The following is a 13,710-nucleotide window of genomic DNA, read 5'->3' as shown; positions in this document are numbered from 1 at the left end:
CTGGGAAGCAACTTGCCTTAGCCTTGTCAGGAAGACGCAGTAGTAGACTTTCCTAGAGGGGAGGAGTAAAGGTCCAGGGGTAGGTAGGAGATTCTAGAACTCACCAAGACTTAGGTTACAATCCCAGTTTTGCCCAATACTGGTTTTGTAATTTTGGGCAAGTTTTGGAAATTTTTGGAGCCTCAGTTTCTAATCTATAGCCTGCAATGAAGATTTTTGCCTTCAAGCATAAGTATGAGGCTTGAGATAAAAGGAGTGAATTGTCCAGCCCTGGGCCTGGCATAAAGTAGTAGGTGTAGGTGCTCAAACTAATGACTCTCATTCTCATAGAGTAAACCCCCATGCCCTACCTTGGTGAGAGCAGTTCTTCCAGTTGTGTGCACAGGGTATTTGGAGAAATAGAGTAAGATTTCTGGCTTGGCTGGCCCCAAAGGTGCCTTGGACACAGGAACCAGGAATGCCTGCCCTGGGCCCTCATCTGTGTGTGTGCTTGCAGAACGGTAGAGAATCTCCAGTTCTTTAAGCCAGTGAAGGTGCCTGGGTGCCAGGACCGCAGGCTGCAAACTTCAACTAAGATCTTGGGGTGCTCTGACTAGGCAGGACTCTTCCCCACGACCCTCCTTCTGGGGGCGTGGCCCAGGGAGAGCAGGGAGATAGCCTCAGAGAATGGGGTGGGGAAGGACTCCCTAGAGACCTATCTGGGTCGTCCTTTCACACCCTGGGGGCCTGGGCTCCTGGGAGGGGGGTGTGGCTCATTCCTCTGAGGCACAGTCACCAGAAGAGGAGTAAGTAGTAAGAGGCAGGGAGACTCAGGAAGAGATGGAGTCTTAGTGGGGAGTGGTGGTGAGGATAGAACCTGAGCCTCAGGAAACAGAAACGGACCTCTGAGCAGCAGCGAAAGGAATAGGCGAGAAACAGAGACACATCGTGTACTAGGCAAGTCGGGACTCCGCTGAGCCCAGTAAGAGAGGGGGCGTGTCCATGCCCCTGCCCCGCCCTCCCCTCCCTAGGGCGTCACGTGGGCAGGCGGAAGCGCCCGGGGGGGTGGGCGCGCCCGACCTGAGACAGCGAGTTAGCCGCCGCAGCTGAGCCTGTGTTTGCTCCGGAACGGCGGGTCCCCGCGTGGAGTCTTCGTTCAGAACAGGTCAGTGTGGTTGCCGGGACCTCCCCCACGTTGCGCTCCTTCCCCAAGTGTGGCCCGGAGTTTCCCATTCCGCAGAAGGGAACGCCGAGGCCCCGCGGCGATTCTGTGCCCGGCACCTACTTCCGCGGGTGTTCCCTTCAGGTTGTGTTTTCAGTTCTGCTATTCAGTGGTGGGGATGGGGATCGCCTCTGCAAGGTGCGCTGTCCGGCTGGAGACTGTAGGAAGGAGGGCGAACCGGCGGGCCGGGGCTTCCAGCCCTCAGCCCTTTGCCTGAAGGCTCTCGGGATCCGAAGCCAGCCCTTCTTCGGACGCCTTGCTTTCCTCATTTGTGAAATGAAGGCTCCCACCTCGTTGACCGCGGAGACCCCTAAAGCTCTGCACATTGCAACGACCCTGTGCTCAGGACCTGGGAAGTGACCTTGGGAAGACTACTTCCCGTCTCTGCGCCCCAATTCCCCACTAGTAAATGGTGACATGGCCTCCCAAGAGCCCCTATGTGGCCCAGTTGCTGGAAAAAGGAGGTTTGCGTTCACACGGAATGGGGTCAAGGCTGGAGTGGGTTTTTGGGACTGGAGAGAGCAGACTTGGAGTTCAGCCTGGGGGGCATGAGGTGGGTGTTTAGTCCCAGATCGCCAGAAATGTTTTTGGTGCTGGGGAACTTTGGTTAAAAGCCGGCGCAGTATGGCTTCTGGCATATGCACACCCTCCCCCAAAGCTCCTGCCCTGGGAGCCTTCCCAGATCCCCAGGTTTGGAGGGTGGGGAGGGCTTCAGGATCAGGCAGATATGTAGAGGTGCTCCATTTACTGCATGAGTACCGGGGTCCAGACGGGCACCCAGGATGCCTGTCCTAAGAGAGCAGACAGTGTCCAGGCTAGGGGGGACCTCCCAGTAAGCTCATTGCAGGGTAGAAGGATACCAGTCACAAAGACAGATACAAATAGGCACTGAGATAGAATCAGGGACTGGAGCTCTTGGAGGCCCAGGGAGGAGATGACTGGAATGGGCCTCGGCAGTTGTGTCAATTCATAAGGATAAGGACCGTCCAGAGGAGGGCATAGCTTGAACAAGGGCAGAAACTTGCATGGCATAGTTGAGGAATGGCAAGGAAATTGGTATGGCATGAAGGGGTAGCAGGGGCAAGGTGTAGAGAGAACTCATCACCCTGTCCCTCGGCGGTTTCGGATTGTCCGGACCCTGGCCTGGGGACTCTGCCTCTGCATTTGCCACTTGCTTACTGGAGGGCAAGAGGGGGCCGTCCCAGGCAGAGTCCTGACAATTGGGGAGGTGAAAATTGGCAGAGGCCACGAGCGGCCCAGGTTGTACCCAAGCTTCACTGGGGCATTCCCCTCTTGGCCCCAGCCTCGCCCCCATCACCTGTCAGGTTCCAGTCAAGCCTTTCTGCACATCAAGCCTCAGCCCTTTGTGCAGGTTGCTCGTCTGCCTCTACCCGCAAAGTTTTCTCTCCTCCAAATGCCCTAGATCCTTTGGGACTTCAGAAGCGGGCTGCTCATTGCTGCCTAGCTTTTCAGTCCTGTGTAGTGGCTCAGCTTAGCAAGGGCCTCTTTGGAGCTCTATGGGGAAGGCTCCTGCAGAGCCATGGGAATATCTGGGACCTGGGGCAGTTTCTGTGCTGCCACCACACCCCATATGATTGCACGTCCCCGGACTTCTCAGTTCCTCAGAGCCCCCATTTCCCCATCTGCAGGATGGGGTGATAAGCCTTGGTACTGTGTTCCAAAAATGAGCCAGGTCTGGGGCAAGAGCTGGGCCTGAGTCTAAATCCTGCCCCCAGCAGTGAATGTCTGAATGAAGAAAAGGCAGAACTTAGTGAAAGGGGACAGTTCAGAGGGGTAAGGGGCCTCTGAGAGCCCTAGGGGCTAGTGATGGACTAGCCCAGTACTAAACCTAGGGCATCAGCTGGAAGAAGGGAGTCCCCTCCAGTCTCCCCAGGGTGGGGGGGAGGGGCTCTCCCCTCTCCACCCCATTCTCCCTTTGGCCAAGCTCAAAGCCAGCCGGCTGATGCCCAAACAAGTAGCTTCTGTTCCCAGGGTAGGGGGAGGGGAGGCAGGCCCTGGGCTCTAGCCCTGACCCTGCCTCTTCCCCCCCACCCCCCTTCACTCTGGATCTTAACCCTTGGAGGCCTGGGATGGGCCCTAGGCTGCTTGAAGTCTGGTACCCCTTGCCCACCAGCTGTCCCTTTCAGGCCACTTTAGGCTTCCGTGGGTTCTGTTGCAGCAGGAGGGGATGCAGTAGCACATGAGTTGGGAATGGAGAAGGAAGGAGGAAATGGAGGTGGGAGGGAGGCTGGAGCAGATATGGCCATGGACAGTCAGAGGCCGCTTGGCCTAGCTTTTTTCACAGATCGGGGGGGACTGAGGCCAAGGCCAGAAATTGGACAAAGATCACACAGACAGCCCCGGTGGGGGTCTGGATGGACCCCGACTCCTAGTCTGGCCCGTCTCTGGGAACCTCCAGTAAAAGGGGAAGAAACTCAGAGAGCCGAGTAATGACATCAGCCAGAATGACAGCGTCAGTAAACATGCACACAGCACTGTTGCAGGCACTTTAAAAAAAAAAAATTTTCATTTATCTTTTATAGAGAGAGGAAGGCAGGGAGAAAGAAAGGAAGAGAAACATGGATGTGCAAAAGAGATCATCTATTTGTTGCCTCTCGTACACTCACAACTGGAAACCTGGCCTGCTACCCAGGCCTGTGCCCTGACTGGGAATCGAACCCTTGACCTTTTGGCATTCAATCCACTGAGCCACACCAGCCAGGCTGCCGGCACTTTTATGTATGTTAACCAGTTTCATCTTCCAAACAACCTTAGAAGTTGGGCGTCAATCTACAGAGAAAGAAACTGAGGCACAGAGAGGCAAAATCACTTGCCCAAGGTTATAGTAAAGTGGTAGAGGAAGGATCAGGATCCAAGCTTTTGCTTACCCCTTTGGCCTGAATTCCCCTTCCCTGGCCTGACCTCACCTCTTGAGCTCAGTCCAGGGTCTCACTCAGGAAGGGGCTTTCCCCTGGGTGGTGGCCAAGGCAGCAGAGTGTGACGTCAGCCAGGCAGACCTGGCCCTCCCTCAGAAGCAGAGTCCAGTCCCTTGGGCAGCCCCTCTCACCGTCCTCTGGTCTCAGTCAGGCTGGACTCATCCCTTCCACAGCCCTGCGCAGAGGGTGTTTGATGTTTTAGGAAGGGGTTTTGCACTAAGGGTGGCCGCTCCAAGAGTCTGAACAGCAAGAGGATATGGGGGTCCTCAGATCCCCTGTAAGTGCACTCCTGATAAAGCTCAGGGCTCGCTGCGGACTCCTGCGTGTCCCCAGCCCTGGTCAGAGAGGACGTCCTGTCCATGTAACCTCACCCCTGTCAGGCCTGCGTCCCCTATGGTCCAACCAGGGCTCTGGAGTGGACGGTCCTAGCCCAAAGAGGCAGATGACCGTAGGTCTGAGGGACAGCTGGGGGAGGGGGCAGTGCTTGGTTGGTCTTCTGCATGACCTTCCTGTGGAATTTCTCTCTAGCTGATCCTTTGGAATATGTCCAGAAGGGAAAAGTCTGTTCTATACTCAGGACATCTGTCCTAAATCATTGGGACAGAGTGGCTGGGAGGGGATGTGGAGTTAAGTGACCAATTTTATAACCAAATTATTAAATAGTAGCAATGAGCCCTGGCTGATGTTGCTTAGTGGATTGAGCACTGGCCTGCAAATCGAAGGGTTGCTGGTTCGATTCCCATCAGGGCACACGCCTGGGTTGTGGGCCAGGTCCCCAGTTGGGGGCATGTGAGAGACAACCAGTCTATGTTTCTCTTGCACATTGATGTTTCTCTCCCTCTTTCTCTCTTCCTTCTTCTCTCTCTAAAAATAAATAAAATCTTTTAAAACATAGTAGAAATGATAATAGTGGTAGCTACTCTTTCTTGGAAGCTTACTGTGTGCTAGGCACTGAGCTCAGTATTTTATGTAATGATTTCATTTAATCCCCAACAGTAGTCTAGTGGGGTAGGTACAGATGAAGAAATTGAGGTCCACAGAGGTTAAGTGATTTGCCCAAAATTATCTGCTCCATAGTAGAGCCACGAGTCTGAATTTCTCCTGTTTCATAGTGAGAACCCTGAGCACTGGGAGACTCTGCAGCCCAGAGGAGATCCAAACCCTCTCCTACCCCGGGAACTCCCAGTCAGGGTGGCAGGCAGGGACTGGAGTGCCACTTGGTTAGGTGACATTGCTGGTGACCAGCTGTGGCAATGGGATGCCTGCAAGGGCATCCTGCTTGCAGACTGAACTGGCTGCTGTCAGGTGTTCAGCTCCCACGGGCCCAGCCCGAGGATGAGCACCTCCTGAGGTCTGCTCCCTGCTCTCATCCTGTCCGCTTGGCTTTGCTGAAGCAGTGGTCCTCCCAGACCCCACCTTGCTAATGAGGAAACTGGCATCAGTAGGAGTTAAGTGACTTGCCCATATGGTCTTTCAGCCAAGGAAAGGGAGAGCTGGGACTGGGACCGAGGCAGGGGGCTCTGAGGCCTGCCTGCCACCTCCCTGCTAAGGCCTTGGTCAGGGCCTCCTGGGACTCTGGCACCCTGAGGTTCCTTCAGACACTGCCCACCTTCCTTGTCATAAGGCCCAAGCCTTTCTTCCTGACCAAACCAGGAACCTGATTGCACTCAAGGTGCCCGTGATCAGCTGGGTGTCAGTGACTAATTGAACAAACCTGGAAAAATGGTTCCGGTGCTAAGAGAGCGAGAAGCAGAGACCAGCTGTGGTCAAGAGTGTGCTGCTCAAGCGGACAGGGGTCCAGAGGAGGATTCACAGCTCAGAGAGGGAGGGATGTGGTAAAATCTTCTACCTCCTCATTATCTTTGTTGTGGGGATAAAGATTGAGAGCCAAAGCGGGGTAGGGAGAGGAGGATTGGGACCTTCCACAGCCACTTTTTGTCCCCATTTTCAGGGCAGGGAGCCAGAGGTCAACCCGGAATCTCAGCTGTACAATCCCCCGGGGCAGCCTGGCCTACCTCCTCCTGGCCACGCTGCGGTGGGTCAGCATCTAGGACAGGGAGCAGCAGCAGGGCTGAGGTTCCACTGTGTATTTTTTCCCCAGGTGCCCGAGTGTCTTCTGCCCCTTCCCTACCACTCCAGAGGGTGTTGCCTGCCTCTGGGCATCCCCTTCTCTCTGCCCCTCCTTCCTACCATAATGCAGGGCCAGGGCTCTGCCTATAGTCAGGCCTGCAGTAAGGAGCCCATGGTATGTCCCTGACCTTCACCTCAGGGAGAGGCCTGGGGTTGTCACTTATTTTCAATGGACTCAGCTTCCCTGGAGCCTCAGGGAGGGAGCAAGGAGCAGGAAGCAGCAGCTCCTGGAACCTCCCAGGTCTGGTAGCCCCAGGTGGGGACAGCAGCTGACCAAAGAGGGCAGGTGAGAGGTGAGGGAAGCTGAGGTGGGGGGGCTTCTCCATGCCTCTCCACTCTCGCCCTTATATGGAGCAGCTGCAATTTTAGGATTCTGAGTCTGAGATCCTAGGCATGAGGATTCAAGGATTCTAAGGTGTCATGTGCCTGCGAATTCCAGCTTCCAGATTTCCAAAATTCTAGGTTCTAAAAGTCTGCAAACACTCAAATTGGGAAGGGTAGGCCCTGAGTTGAGAGGTAGGTAGACTCTGTGCCACACCTTGGCCAGCTGGTGTCAGCCAGATGAGGACTGGAGAGTTTCTCAGGGCAGCTTGTGGGGCTGAGCTGGGCGCCAGGCTGTGGTGCTTTCTGCACCCACCACCCCAGCATATGTACCCAACTGCCCTCTTTCAAGAAATTGGAGAACCAGGGACTTGTTGGGGAGTGTGGAGGGGACAGAGAGGGACCAGGCCTCCTTGTCATTTGGTGGTGGTAGGGCTGTCTTCCTGGATACCAGGATAGGCTTGACGGGAGGCCCCAGGAGGGCTGGTGATTGGCTGGGTCACAGAGCAAGGTCTGGGCCACACTGCTGGGCAAAAACAGGTCCTCTGGGGACAGGATGTGGTTTGGCAGACCCAGGGCCACTCCTGGACGGTTAGAGTAGCGAACAGAGACCTGAGCCCTGTAGCCTTAGGGCGTTTCACAGTGCCTTCCCAGGCCCCTTCTAGTACCCATCTCAGCCTGTGAGCACTGCAGGCGACCCAAAAGAGCCCTGGGCATAGAGCGGGACCTGCCCCTGGAGGGGAGGCCTGTTACCTCCTATGAAGGAAATGCACCCCATTGGAAGATTTCCTGGCTCGGGAGCCCCTTCCTGCTTCACGTCCCTCTGGGCACACTGTGAGTGTGCTTGTGTGTGCATGTGCGCGCTCTTGGATCCACATGCATCCTTGAAGGTCCTGTGCTTTTACCAGTGTATGGGTGTGATCAGATGGGTTGGAGTAGGAGGTACTTGGCTCTGTACCCCTTGAAGTATGAGCTGGGTAAAGCTGTCACCCACTTGAGAGGGGCCCTTCATCCAGATGGGCCGCTTTGTGGGTCTGCTGCTAAAATGCAACAGTATGTTCCCAAAGGCCTCCCTAGCCTGGTGGGGAGAAAGGGGCCTCCCTGAGGGCAGGGTTGGGGGCTGAGCTTGGTCAGATGACAACAGAACAGCTCTAGGGTAGGGTCTCTCTTGCTCGGTGCCAGAGAGAGCCTCAGTGAAAAGCCTGCCTCTCCCCTCAGACTGGGGCTGAGCCAGTTCCTTCTGTCTTCTTCTCAGCCGTAAAGGTGGGGGTTGTCTAGAGGTTCTGCTCAGGACACGAACCAGGACACTCATCTGCCTCTACTGCCAGTGGCCTGAAAACCCACGCTTATCAGTGCAGGGCCAACCCAGTCAGCTCACTTGGAGGAAGGGCTTTGCTTCAGTATCTGAAGTCACCTGAGAGGAACTGCCCCTCTCAGGAAGGGGGAGGCAGGCAGGGGTGAGGCACCTGCCTTGAGTTGGGGACGGGGGTTGTTGGTCTTAGAGACTCCTGGAAGTCTGGGTGGTTCTGGCCTGCTGTGGGGGGCAGTTTAGGGGTGGGCAGCTCTGGGGGTTTGAGAATTAGCACCTTCTCCCGTGACCAGCCCCCAGCCCCGCAGTGTTTATGGGCCAGCACAGCAGGAAGTGGCTGGGGCAGCATCAGGCGGAAAGGCCTGTCAGGCTTAGCCATGGAGGGTGCCAAGGATTTTCAGAACTGAATCTTTGACTCCCAGACCTTTCTTTGGTCTGAACTTTGATACCTACCTCAGCCAACCATTTCTTTCCTTACATGCATCACAGAGGCACATGTCCCATCCCAAACTCCTGACCCAAGTGAGCCAGGCCTTTATATAGATTTCCATTCATCCATTTTCCCAGGGGCTGGACATTTCTAGCCATGAGGGATAGAGCTGTGAATGAGACAAAGTCCCAGTCCTCCAGCGGAGACTGACAATGAACAATAAATATATAATAAAGTGTTCCAGTAGTGATACGTGGGGTGCTGAAAAATGACACAGGGTCGGGAGACAGGGACTGATGGGGGCGCTTTTTTTTAGGTAGAATGATCGTGGAAGGAAGGCCTTGCGTTTGAGCAGGTGCTGGGAAAGCACGGCTGGCCGCGAGTCATGCCGATGCCCGGAAGAGGCTTCCAGGCAGAGCGAGCCCCAGTGCCCACCCCTGAGGTGGAGCTTATGGAGAAGGCTGGAGTAACGGCAGGGAGGCAGGAGGTGGCAGGGACAGACCACGCTGGCCTGCTGGGCGCTGCCTGTGCTGGCTTTGGCTTTCTCTCTGAGGGAAGCGGGAAATCACCAGGAGTGAGAACTGGTCAGACGGGGATTCTGTTTCGAAGGCATACATTTATTCCTCACGAGGCTGTGCCGTGGAGCTGTCATAATCCCCATTGTGCAGATGATGAAACAGACTCAGAGAAGCTGTGAATTCCCATCTCACAGCAGCAGGAACCCCTGCCTGCCTGCCTGCCTCCCTGTGCGTGGTCCCTGAGCACCCGCTGCCCTTCATGGCTTCCTGTTGCCTGCTCAGTGAGGGCAAGTGTCTTAGCATGGCCTTCTCAGCCCTTCTCAGCCCTTCTCAGCCCGCACTCGTCCACCGCTGCCTGACCTCCCTGCTCGGCTTCATACTGTGTCTCTGAGGAGATGTAGTGGAAGCAGGGGCCTAGGCAGCCCTTGGTTCAGGTTCTGTCTCCTGTGTCATTATGGGCAAGCCATCCACTTTCTAGATTGTCCAGGCTGGCCCAGGATGGCTGTGAATGCAGCCCAACACAAAATTGTAAATTTACTTAAAACCTTTTTTTTTTTTTTTTTTTTTGCTCATCCGCTTTCGTTTGTGTTTGCGTATTTAATGTGTGGCCCAAGACAACTCTCCTTCCAGTATGACCCAGAGACACCAAAAGTTTGGACTCCCCTGGGAGAATTATATGAAATAATCTGTGTAGCATGTTTAGCACAGTGCCTGGTCGGTGGTAAGCACTCTATAACCATGACCTTTAAGCAGGTAAGGCTGGATCGGATGAGTGGGTTAGAATGTTCCCTGTGAGTTGGGGAGGAGGGGCCTTGTCAGGAATCTTTTCCCTTCTGATTATATAGTGGAAGAGGCTGAGGTCACACATCAAATTGCAGGCCAGAGCCTGCGGGGCTGGTCCCGCCCATCTGGTCTCCTCCACCCACCAACACAGGCAGCTTCCCCTTTCAGGTGCCAGCGGTGTGGGGCCGCTCATCTTCCGGCTTCTCCATTTCAGGGGCCACCTAGGGAGAGGACAGACAGGTTCAGGTCTCTCTTCTCCCAGGCTGCTCCTCCAAGTCTCTGCTCCTGGGTGGGCTCATGCCTGGTTCCTGGTCAACTCAGAGGGTGGAGTCCAGCAGCCTTCTCTCCCCCTCCCCTGTCAACTCCACCCCGCCCCTCCGCTCCTCTGGTGAGTGGTCAGGGTCCTGGCATGTGACTCCGGTACTGTCCACTCCTGCCGCCTGGGAGTCTGTTGTCAGCCCTGTGCACTCCCACCCTGCTTGTGGTTAGCCTGTGTCTTCCTGTTTCTGACTAATTTGCAGCGTTGAGGGGGGCAGTGGTCACAGAGGGGGATCTTCCTACAATTACCTGGAAGACCTCAGGCTTCCCCTTGCCAGCACTTTTGGTTGGCAAGGTGCTCCCTGCCCTGCCTGGGAAGTCCCCAGCCCAATAGGGTGTGCCTGTGACTGAGGGGCAGGGGGCCAGCCCAGAGCCTGGGTTGTTCTGGTGGGAGTGCCCAGGTCCCCACAGGGGCCGTGGGGCTGGCTGGGTCACGCTTTAAGGTGGAAGGGCCTGAGTGAGGCCTGAAGAGTGCATGGTTGGAGGAGTAGGGAAGGTGGCTGTGGGTCATGGCTGTGGGTTTAGGGTTCTGGTTAGAAGCCCTGCCTTGTGGTAGGTTAGAGGTATAGGTTAGAGGGTGCCCCTGCTGCTGATGGGCAGAGGGCAGGAGGCAGAGAGGAGGGTGGAGGGGTCCAGGCAGACTGGGCAGGCCTAGTGGGGATGGAGAGGAGGGGGATGTGTCAAAAACATGGTAATGAGGAGGCAGTTAGGGGAAAGTGGAGGGAGTGGTCCAGAGTGATCTATCTGGAGGTAGGGTGCATGCTAGAGCTGAGGGGGATTTTTGACAAGGAGCCTTTTTGACAAAGCCTAGAAAGCAAACGATTTGACTTTCAGCTTCATTTATTTGCAGGCGAGATACTTCAGACACTCACACTGTGTCCTCATGCCTTACTCCCGATCTGACCCTCTCCAGGGTGCGGCTTGGGCATGACGGGCTCCTGGGTGAGGTTTGGGGAATGTGGGGTGAGGGTCAGGGTTTGGGTGGGGTCAGGTGCTATTAAAGGACAAACCACAGGGAACTTGGAGTCTCTCGTGCTTACTAATGGTTCTCAGTCTGTTTCCCATTTGAAAGTCTGTCAGCTGCACTTCGTTGCTGCCCTCTGGGTCCCTGGTGATGGAACCTTATTTGATAAGCTGTGTCTTAGGCATTTGGGAGGATAAGCTGGTGGAGGGAGGGAGCAAGCTTTAGGTTTTAGTTTCTCATTCTTTTGTCCAGATGGCCCAGGAAATCAGCAGTTTTGTTTACAGCAGTTCTCTTAGTAGTCTATTCATGTTATATTTAAAATCATAAAGCTGCTTTATAATGGCAGTTTGAGGAACAAACTCAATTCTAATAGACTTGAATACTTTTATCATTTTTTCTTCTAATTATAAAAGTAATTCCCAACTGTTAAAACTTTAAATAGTCCAGACATGAAGGTTATAGAAAGTGATAGTCGTCCAAGGTTCGGGTGGGAGTTAAGGCTTGAAATTTAGGTCAGGGATGTCCATGGTCACTTAGTCTTTTTTTTTCTTTTTTTTTTAAGATTTATTTATTTATTTTTTATTTTTAGGCGAGAGGGGAATGGAGGGAGAAAGAGAGGGAGAGAAACATCAATGTGTGAGAGAAACATCAATTGGTTGCCTCTTGCTCCACCTGGCCCGCAACCCAGGCACATGCCCTGGTGGGGAATTGAACCAGCGACAACCTTTTGATTTGCAGGCTGGTGCTCAATCCACTGAGCCACCCCCGCAAGGGAGGCACTTAGTCTTTAATGCCCTTTCATCATTAATAAACTGGATATACTGCCCCAAGGAAGTTGTTAAAATATCCTGCCTGTCACCAGGTCCACTGTGTGTGGATATGCTGCCTAAGGGTACCTGCTAGGTGGGGCCACCTGGAGAGCTGGGAGCCCTGATGTGGGGCTCCTGAGGGAAGAGTCATTTTTTTGATTTGTTCAAAGGCCCTGTGTAGGTTGGAGGCAGCCTTGCTTTATCCGGAGAGGGAAGCTAGTAAATTCAGTGTGGGATGGGGAATGTGTGGTGCCCGGAGCCACCCAGGAAGAGGTCTAGGGGATAATGGGGTGTCTAGTCTTGGACCCCTGCAGGGGAACCAGGCTGCAGGCTGGGTGAGGTAGTCACTGGTATCAGGGGTAACTGAGAACTCCAGGGTACTGAGAGCGCCCAGACTAGAGCCTGGCTACAAGACCAACATTGTCAGGGGCAGCCAAGGCCTTGGAGCTAGGTACCGGAAGTGTCTGTCTCAGCAGTGTAGGGGGGAGTAGATGACCAGTGTGTCCGCTAGTACACAGCTGGTGACATGTCACAGTCATCTCGATGACAGCTCTGCTTTGTGGAAGGGGAAACTGAGGCTCAGAATGTGACATGACTTGCTCAGGGCTTCAGGTAGGAAGAGGTGGAGCCAGGACTGGAACCTGGACTTGTCTTGTGTGTCCTGCAGGGAAGGGGCTCTGGCCTGGGGCCCCCGACTCAGTCCTCACTGGCCTGAGGGCCGCTTCTTGACCTCCCCTACTACTCCTGGAACACCAGAGGACAGACACAGATGGGATGGGGCAGAAAGTTGGTGCCAGGGTGAGTGACAGGGCAGAGATTCAGGGCTGGTGTAGGGCAGGAGACTCCAGTGTGCCCCCTTGGGACCAGTTTGCAGGGGCCACCAGCCTCTGAGAGACAGAAATTAGACTTCTTGGCCCAGGGATCAGTCAGCTGTGCACCTTCTGCCTTGCCTGCTGCTGGAGGCAGCTGGCTTCTGCAGAGGGCCCGGAGCTACTTCTGTACCCTCTGGGAACCCAACCCCCACCTAGTTCCTCATATCTAAGGGAAGTGTCTCCAAGGCCTTGTGCCTCCATTAGTGGAGTCCTGAGAACGCCTTGCAGACTGAGGGTGGCCCTGCCCATAGGTATCCCCTGCTGACTGGGCTGGAGGGTGGGGGGTATTGGACATTGCGGGGGCTCTGATGCAGTTGTCGAAGTTGAGCTATTATTGATGGGGAGTGTGGGGACTGAAGGCTGTGTGTTGGGGGGTGGGGGGCAGATCTGTGTGACTACTGGGTCTGGTGGGAGGTAGGTGCCCCTGTTGGTGGAATGAGATGTGCATTTATGGTGTGGGTGGGGTGTGACCTGGCCAAAGCTGAATGGGTGGGGTTCTTGGTTCCTGTGTGGGGAGCTCTGATGGGTTTCCTGAGGTCTGGACACTGGGGTTCTACCCAGCCTGCCTGGGGTAGAGGGTTGAGCAGGGGGGAAAGGGGTGGGGGGTGGATAAGCTCAAGTCTCAGGTCTGAGCCCCTGAGCCTGCCTTTTCCCCCTTCCGCTTCCCTACACTACTGGGCCTTTCTTGACCCCAGAGCACAGCTCAGTGGAGAGGGAAGATCTGAAGATGCAATGAGAAAGGGTCTTGGCTGAGGGGACTCCAGCCTTGAGTGTGGAAGGAGTTAGGACTGTCGAGGCTACTCTGGCTTAGGCCTGACCCACTCGTGCAAATCAGAATGCAGGGGATGCCCTCATCCATCTGGTCAGCAGGCTTGTGGGCACCTGAGGGAGAGTCTCCAAACCTCCCTGGGTGTCCCTACTGTCTTCACATTTCCCGTTCCTGCCCTGCTGAAATCTCCGGTCTCTGCGCCTGTCAGGTCCTAACCTGTCCCTGGGCCTTGGCACGCAGTTTCCTTTGTTTGGAAGGACAACCTCCTGTGTATCCTTCAAGGCACAGTTCAGGAGTTCCCTCGGGGAGCCTTGCTGACCCAGCCAGACAGAAGCGGTCACGTCCTCTAC

The 13,710-nt window shown here is 55.0% G+C and overlaps 1 protein-coding gene across 2 annotated transcripts in view; it reads left to right on the top strand.

The window, feature by feature from the left end:
* Nucleotides 1-1,109: 1,109 nt before the first annotated feature.
* The window catches only part of ARAP1 (ArfGAP with RhoGAP domain, ankyrin repeat and PH domain 1), a 65,103-nt gene continuing 52,502 nt past the window's right edge, over nucleotides 1,110-13,710 (top strand). For both annotated transcript variants that reach the window (XM_054576232.1, XM_054576231.1), the window contains exon 1: nucleotides 1,110-1,144. The gene's annotated coding sequence lies outside the window, so the exon portion shown is untranslated. The remainder of the gene's footprint in view (nucleotides 1,145-13,710) is intronic.

This window comes from Pteronotus mesoamericanus, unplaced genomic scaffold (genome assembly GCF_021234165.1).
Source record: "Pteronotus mesoamericanus isolate MK-2021 breed Mesoamerican mustached bat unplaced genomic scaffold, CSHL_Meso_final contig_33, whole genome shotgun sequence".
Taxonomy (NCBI): domain Eukaryota; kingdom Metazoa; phylum Chordata; class Mammalia; order Chiroptera; family Mormoopidae; genus Pteronotus; species Pteronotus mesoamericanus.
This window is presented reverse-complemented; position numbering and strand designations above follow the sequence as displayed.